Here is a 6,805-nt window from a genome sequence, read left to right on the forward strand (position 1 = left end):
AAAGCTCTGGAAGTGTACCAGTGGAAGCAATTTCAGTGCCTAAGATTGTTCCTGAGCACGTTTGGAATGTATGGCTGTAGATAAATAGGTACCGACATGCAAGAAGCAGCGCTCGGTTTTGACTTTGTGGTTAAATTTTTTACAATTTTTAGGAAATTTTCATTTGGCTAATCAAGCATTATCTCAAAAATGATGGAGAACCAGGGTGAAATTCTGTTATTTGTCCCACAGTATGTTAAGTGACACAATGCAAAGAAACAAAACACTACTTAAAAAAAAAAAAAAAAAAAAAAAAGAAGAAATCTGTACTACCTATGCTGGGGGAAGCAGTGTTTCTAGGTACCATTTTCCTAACCCATTCAGGATTAATAAAATGCTTCAGATACCATTTGACACAGTACTTCTGACACTCTCTGTACAGATACCACAAACCTTCCCCATCTTGCCTGCTCTAAGAGGAAGAAATCTCAGCTCTGGGCATGTGATCAGGAGGAAGAGGTTGAAAAGGGTGGGGAACTGTGGATGTTTCTGATCAGCAGGAAGAGATTGAGAATGGTGGGAACTGAGGATGCTCCTGCTCAGTTGCTCCTGCAACTGCCAAGGTCCTGCTGCTCAGAGGTGATTCTAGAGAGCTGTCAGAAGTGTTGCTCCCTTCCCCCTGAAACCTTATCAGTCACATGCAGATTTTAGGTGACAAAATCCACCGTGACTATTAAAGGACACTGGGGATTGTTGGTAGTTCCTGGGCTGGCTCAGATGCTGAAGTGTGACAAGGCTCTGAGATTTAGCTTCTCAGACTCCAAAACATGGACCAGTTTCAGAAAAATCCACTGTATTTTAAATGTATAACTATTGGGGGATATTTTGTGTATATAGGAAATTTCTTACTCCCTTGGCAGTTCAGCATGAAATTGCACTGATTGCCCTAAAACGTTTGCACTTCCAGTTTGTAAGCTCTGTGCTTAAACAGCAGCTTAGTCCTGCAGCTGGGCTTGTCCAGTTTCTGTCACAAGGACTGTAATTGCATAAAAATAGTAAACCCAAAGCATGATATATTGCATACAATTAAAAATGAAAGTGACACTGTTGTTAACACAAAGGTTAAAATACAAACCTAAATACCAAGAAACCAGATGCTTCCTAATTTCACAATGAAGCCTTGACCTCATATGGAATGGTAGATCTCTTACTGAAATTGTTACTGTTACTTTGGTGCCTGGGCTATTTTAGTGCCCACACAGCCTGTGTAAGAAGGATCTTGTAGCTGCAAAGCATGCACATCCTTTCACCAGAGGATTTACATTGGAGTCAAATTAGTTTCCATGGAATAGAAAATCTAACCTTACACAAAACTAGCTACTTCTTTTTTTTAGTTTTGTTTCTCCCATTTAGTTAATGCATATTCAAAAGATCCATCCAGTTCCTGCATTTTTTTAATTTCAGATAGAGCTCTGTCAAGTTGTAAAAGAAAAATGTAAAGCACCAAACTGTGCAAATGAAAATTAAAATTAAGCTTCTGTTCCATTTTACAGCTAGATCTAACTGATCTCATATGCTGGGATTTATCTCAAAGATGCTTTACCAGATTTCACTAACCCATTATACATCCTAGAAATTTGAATCCTTGCTAGACATAGAATTACAGCTTAAGATAAACTGATTATCCCCATAACATGTCTCCTACTTAACAAAATAGGAGTGTCTCATATGTAAATGTAATCTAAAATTTAGCATCCAGCAAAGGCCATTAGAGAGATGCAATTCTAAATTAAGGAATCTTATTAACCAGCTAAAAATGCAACAAAATAAAACATATACTAGTGTTCTAACAGTAGAAGCTGAATATGTAAATATTCACCACTAAACTTTTATAAAACACTACTTTTTAAATTGTTTTAACAATTTTATTACAATGAGATTATTTAGAAATGAGCTATTATAACAAGGAATGCTCACAATATCCCTCTAGTTTAGCTAGTATTATCTTCAGCTTCCAGATGGAGAAAATTAGACCTTTCTTCATAGTGCTTGTGTATCCAATATCAAGCAACAATGGAATAGAAAGGCCAAGGCTAAAAGAAGAAAGTTCTATATAAATTATGTCCTTGTCATCAGCATATAGATAAATAGTTGCCTGCTAATTCCAAGATGCCACAGAGCCTCTGAGTGGATTATGTAGGTGAGGGTCTCAAGATGAAAATCTAGTTCTTTGAAATCCAGATTCCAGATTTCACTCTAAGTATGGGGGTTTTGTATTTCACACTAAGTAGCTATTTTAGATCAGCATCCCTCCTAAAAAGGTGCCTGCAAAAGGACCAAATGGCACTTTTGGTTTTTAAGCTTAAAACTTGTCAAGAACTCCATTGAAACCAGTAGTAATGCACAGTCTGAATTATACAGTTCCAACTGGTTTTCTGAGGAAATAAGGTTTCCATGTTCATTACTGTGCAACATCAACCAAATGACACACATCTCAAAGAAAAAGAGATTCCAGGAACCACCAGCTGAGGAGGTGCTGCACTATCAGCTCACACATGGGAGAGACTCTGCCCCACAGAAAAAAGATTCAGCTGGTGCTGGTGCCAGCACTCATAGATCTAGCTTGTTGCTTCTAGAGTAACATTTATACTTTATTAAACAATTCCATGTGGTAGCAGTGATATAAAGAAGAAATCTGTTTGTGCATACCTGATGTGTGTATAACCATAGGTCAGCACTGGGGCTGAACACAACATTGTGAAGCCAACACTCCTGTAACTCTAAACTAAGATGAAAATCTTGGTATGAGCAAAGAAAGCATGATCTTGAAAGGACTTTCTTTCAATTGTATATACAAGTATTTCTTCTGAACTAAAGAAAAAGTTATATCAGCAAGACACACTATCATGATCAGCTGATTACAGAAGTACTTGGGAAGAACTACCCTGTTACAGGCTGATCCAGCCCCAGAGCAAGAGGCCACAGGAGCTAAGCATTAGAACAGCACTGCTCAGGAAAAAGACCTTCAGAATTGCTGAAACCATCCCACAGTAAACATTAACAATTGAAATTGCCTTTGGCTAAACTGCTGCTTAGTGCTGTGTTAGCTTTTTGTAGAGTCATCATGTTCACTGTTTATTTACAATCTACTATCTTTTTAAAGCAATGATACAGTATTGCCTTTAATGAATATGCTGAAATCCAGCTGCCAGGAATTGCCTTGATCTCAGCCAAGCAAGCAGAATTCAAAAAAACCTAAAAACATGGGCTCAAGAAACAATACATTATTTTGTAGAGGAGTGGGCTGGGGGGCTTTTTGGGAATAAAGCTGTTGTGAGAATAAAAATCAAACTTTACAGACATTATGGTGTCTGATTTTCATGCCAGCTGTTCACTGGCCTCTAGCTGATTATTTTATCAGTATTACCTAGAAGTTACCCTTCAGCTAATTAAATTGCAATAGCTTTTCTTTCCCATGGTTAACCACTGGGCAGCAACTGCAAAGGCTTACAGGCCACTGACACTGGTCTTTTGTGCTCTCAAGCTGCAAGGAAGACTGTCTAAATTAAACATAGAGGCTGTTGGCTGAATTTGTAGCATTTCAGTTGCTCATTAACAGAGCACTCTTTTGAAGCTGTTGATTAAAAGCTTTCTTCAGGGAATATTACAGTATTCTGTCTGCATGCAGTTCTCTTTTTTCTGGTAAGTATTTATGCAGTGAAATAAGTCTGTAAGTGCCAGACATCCCACTACCTGACAGCTGAGGGCTTTTATCAGAAAGATAAATGGAAGGAGTTTGGATAGCTCATAACAACAATTTTTCAAGAATAACATGCCAAACAAATTATTCTGCCTGATGCAATAACTCAACAGGAAATCCTGTGGGTAAATTCATCTGATTTAGCTAAACAGATAGATTTCTTCTTGCCCTTGAGCAGACTCACTGCAGATTAAGGATCAGTCCTTTTTTATTGCTTTTGTTTGTATTGTACACAAGTGTCATTTCCATCTTCCCTGTGACTATAACCACATACAGGTTCTCTGTTTTAGAGTGTTATTCTGATTTGATGGTGGATGAGTTTCCAAAACTCTAACATTTATTTCAACTTTTTTCTTATTTTAAGAAAGAGTCACTTCAGACAATACTTTCTCCAGAAAATAATTAGGAAGTCACCTTAGTCTCTGGTATGATTCAACTGAAACTAACACATTGAAAACTGAAATTAATGCAGTTACTGAAATGATTAGAATTTGGCACCTGTTCAGGTAGCCAGGACAGCCACCATTCTTTGATTCTCTGATTCATTCCTCCTCTCTTCAGAATTGTTCAGGTAGCAATGCTGTGGGCATTTTTCAGCAACCTGTGGAAGTAAAGTAGATTTTCCATTACCCAAAAATGCTGCTAATGCCACTCATCACAGTTTATAATACACTAAATGTACACTTACATGCTATTGTAATGTCCAGATAAGTGAGTTTTCTCTTTTATTTCCTCTCTTAAAACCCATTTTCTCACTCTTTAATTCCTATATTCTTATTAATGCTTAAGTTAGCCAACACAAACTGCAGACCATGTAGTTTTATACTGATAATAATACCGTGTGATGACAGACTTCCCTAAAATAGTCATTGATCCAGGGCAGGTTTTGTTTAGCTATCAAGCTCCCTGTTGGGCTCTAACTGTGGGAACAACATGTATGAGCATTCTGCTTTACAGCTCTATCCAACTTCCTACTTTATTTCCCAGCCTGATTGATTGCCATCTTGGTGTAGCCTCTCAGGGTTCATCACACTATTGCATGGTGGCCAAATGTGTGTCCCAAAACTCAGCTCTCTGTGCTCTAGGGCCTCCCTTGTGCTCGTGTACAAACCTTGTGTCACTCACACCTCAGCTGTATAAAACAAGTCCTCTGTGCTCTTCCAACAGTCAGTGGAGGGAAGCAGGCACCTCGACTTTTGGGTTATCCTTTGTACTCTGGACACCTCTCCTAGGGTGGTTACCTAGAAATGTCTCCCCATGGTGCCTCCCTCCCCACTGATTGGAGCAGAGTGAATTACTAATTCAGCAGACTAAAACACCCAACTTCCAGGCAGCTAGCCTCAGGCAAAGCAAACCTTATCCTGAACTTCAGGCTAGGAGCTCATTGCATGTGTCTAAATATCCCTTATCTAAATATCAGATCCATATATTTTAATATATTAGAGGATATTATACAGGTTATACATGCATTTTCTCAAGGGCACAACAAGTTGAACTTATATTTAGTAAGGACCTACAGCATTTTGCAGGAGGCTGGAATTTTTGCAGCATCTTTACGTAGTTTTAAATACTGAGTGCTTGCCATTAATTAAATATAAATACAGTAATCACATGAGTATTCTTTGAGTTATTTACTTTATATTACAAGAAGTTTATTTTTTTTATGCATTCACATATTCAAGGTTCAAGACTGTGTAGTAACTGGATTTTGTGCTGATTTTAGTGTGATGAACAACTACAATGTAGAAGTTATCAAGGGAAAAGCTAGGAGTGTTGACAGATGGTTGGGAAAGAGAAAGTTGGGGATTTTATAAACTGAGAAGCTGTCAGGAGTTTGGAAATGGGGAATATCATTGCTCAGATATTTATGCTCACATAAGAGGCTAACTTCTTAGAGCTTATACTCAAACTTTTAAATTTCAAGTTAATAATCTGATTGCACTGAATTTAGTCACACATTTCACTAAATATCCTTTTTTCAGACTGATTTCAGATTCACTGGCCTTTTTTACAGTCCTTTGAAGGAAAACAATTTCTGAAGCTTCTAAAACCCACTGTGCTCTATGTCCCAGATTGATGCCTTTCTCAAACCCTATTATAGCCCAGAATGGCAGACTACCATTTTTTATGGGAGACAGCTGCTTTTGCTAGTCATTTTCTTCCCTGCCACTTTTCCACATTTTTCTTCTCACTTCCAGATGTTTGGCAGCCAGTGCAGTGCAGTAATTCCAAGAAAGTTTCCAAACATCTACTGAACCCAGCCAGTGTGCATGCACAGGTTTTCTCTGTAGCTGATGTGCACTGTGAGGCTTTTCCCTCACAAAAGCCACGCAACTCAAGGCTCTTATGCTCAGAAAATCACCAGGTTTGCAGTGTGAGAATTTCAGTGTGTGTGTGTTAATAAGTTGCTTTGTAAACAAGCTGGTAGTTTGCAATGTCCAGAAGACAAACAAATTGACACGCACACATAGAGATCCAGTATACCTTAAATACTTTTGCTTCCATCTTTGCCTTTGGAACTTCAGATGCTGACTGTGAGGCATGAGAGTATCTGTGTGCCACTGAAATAGATTTTTTTTTTAAATTTGGAAATTGCATTTAAGTTTGTAAGAACTGGGTTAATATGAGAGGCTTAAGAGATCCACCTAAGAGGCATTTTCAAACATGACATGGTCTTCATGGCAGATGTCAAAGGAAATAAGGTCTGGAATAGGAATCCAAGTCATTAGTACTAAGCAGATCCAGCAGAATTAGGGGATGGCCAGTTCCTCTCTAGCTGATTGCAGTTACTGCATTGATAGCAATGCATAGGGGTTGCACTAATTCAAGCATTGGCCATAATCTCGTGTGTTTCTGAGTGTGCCTATCAGTCATCCTGCTGGTCTATTAATGCTAGCAGATCTACTTTTGTATTATGTAATGTATTTATTTTATCCTGAAACATTCTTCCCAATAAAAAATAAACCCAGAAAGCTTCAGAACTTGCTTCCTGCTGCACAGTGCACAAATTTCACAGCTATTCCTTTTGTCTTTTCCACTTTTTTTTTTTTTTTGGTGTATGATAAA

This window comes from Agelaius tricolor, unplaced genomic scaffold (genome assembly GCF_023055355.1).
Source record: "Agelaius tricolor isolate 1412-34295 unplaced genomic scaffold, bAgeTri1.0.p SCAF_3, whole genome shotgun sequence".
In the NCBI taxonomy this organism is placed as follows: Eukaryota; Metazoa; Chordata; class Aves; order Passeriformes; family Icteridae; genus Agelaius; species Agelaius tricolor.